The sequence below is a fragment of the Pteropus alecto genome, unplaced genomic scaffold, assembly GCF_000325575.1.
Source record: "Pteropus alecto unplaced genomic scaffold, ASM32557v1 scaffold42, whole genome shotgun sequence".
In the NCBI taxonomy this organism is placed as follows: domain Eukaryota; kingdom Metazoa; phylum Chordata; class Mammalia; order Chiroptera; family Pteropodidae; genus Pteropus; species Pteropus alecto.
This window is the reverse complement of record NW_006434825.1, coordinates 7,296,644-7,298,328: the sequence shown is the minus strand read 5'-3', so window position 1 is coordinate 7,298,328 and position 1,685 is coordinate 7,296,644.

Here is a 1,685-nt window from a genome sequence, read left to right as displayed (position 1 = left end):
TATACCAACTCTGCGAGATCTGGCAGCCACGTTCCTCTGTAGTTTTAACTCCAGTCACAGCTTGTCCTCCTGTTGCCAAAACCAGTCCAGCAAAAAACCAAGCAGCAACTCGGAGAGAAGGAGAATTCAGGTTTTTTTAATGCATGATCCCAGAGGAACTAGTGCTCTGAAGATCTGGGCACTCAACTCAGGGGCAATTTTGTTTTTATATTCACGCGGTTACAGTTTACTGTTACAGTTGGCATGGGTCGATTGGTTGATAGCCGCGGGAGTTGCTATGGGTTACAGGTAGTTCAAACACGTATTTTGACAATATATCTGTTATCTAGACAAAGTATTCCTAAGGGGAGAGTGGGTCTGCATGTTTACAGAAACAAGATACAGACTTGATTACAAGGTTAGCCATTTGAGTCAAAAATTCCTCTTCACTCCTACTTTAACCTAATGTATTACTAATGTATTACTAATGAACTACACAGCTTGCCTTTTCACACCTTTGTACCCTTATACTTGCTCTTTCCTCTTCCATTTCTACCTTTCTTTACCAGCTAACTTCCACTTACCTTTTTCAACTCAGTCATCACCTTTTAAAGGCTCCCAATATCTTTGTTGGCGCAGTTCCCTTTTGCAGAAATGCCATTCCATGTCACTCTTACTGCCTACTAGGCTCTGTTCTGTGCCAGCCTTATCATAGACAATCCTGTCTTTGGTGGTTGTTTTAGTTTGTAACTCCTACTCTCTGTCCGTATGAAAAGAGATGGACAAAGAATAGCTCTATCAAGGGAACTGCTCAATAGATACTTTCTTTCATTTGAGTCGTGGAAAAGAGCAAGGGGAAGGCAAATGAGTCCCTCCTAAAACAGTGGAAAGCGACTTTGGAGAAGTGACATTGGAGTGGAGGAGTCATACCTGAAGCAGATCTTCGATGGTGGAATTTCCGTTGATGAATATGAAACAGACACTGGAATAAGCTTAAGTCTTGGAAATAAGGAAGAGGATGAGAGCTAATGTTTAGTGACCTTTTGCTATGGGCCTAAACTAGTGCTTCATTCAACAACTACTTCCTAGTGAGCACTTATTCTGTGCCTGGCGTGGAGCTAGGTTGTGGGGTTTCAAAAGTCAATAAAACATATAGGATCAGGACTTTGCCATTACAGAGCTTACTAACCAGCTGGAATCCAGTTAATCACTCATCAATGCACTCAGGGTGACACAGGCTTTTTCATTCATTTACAAAATGTACTTACAGAAGAGCTTTTTTTTTTCTTTTTTTTTTAAGTATACAGTTAAGTCTTTTTGTTTTCTTCCTTTCTTTGAGAAAAAGGCCCTCTCTCTCCCTCAAATCCAGATAACTACCCTGAAACTGGTGATTCAAGTTCTCTGGCTATTGATAAGAATCACTGGTCCATTGTAAGCAGAAATGGCTTTAGGCCAGGCAAGGCCCTTAGAGTCCCAGAGAGGAGGGGACCTTTAATCCAAAGGTTTTGTTTTGTTTTTTTTTTTCTTTCCTTTAAGAAATATATTAAGCAAGCCTATTTTCCTTTATTTGCTTAATAGGCAAATCAACAATAGAAACATAACTAGATATATGATTTAAATAACAAGTTTGTATCTTCGCTTTTTCCTTGTCTAGGGACAGAGGCTGCATTTTGGTGGGAGATCCAAGACCCCGTCCTGACTGAGGC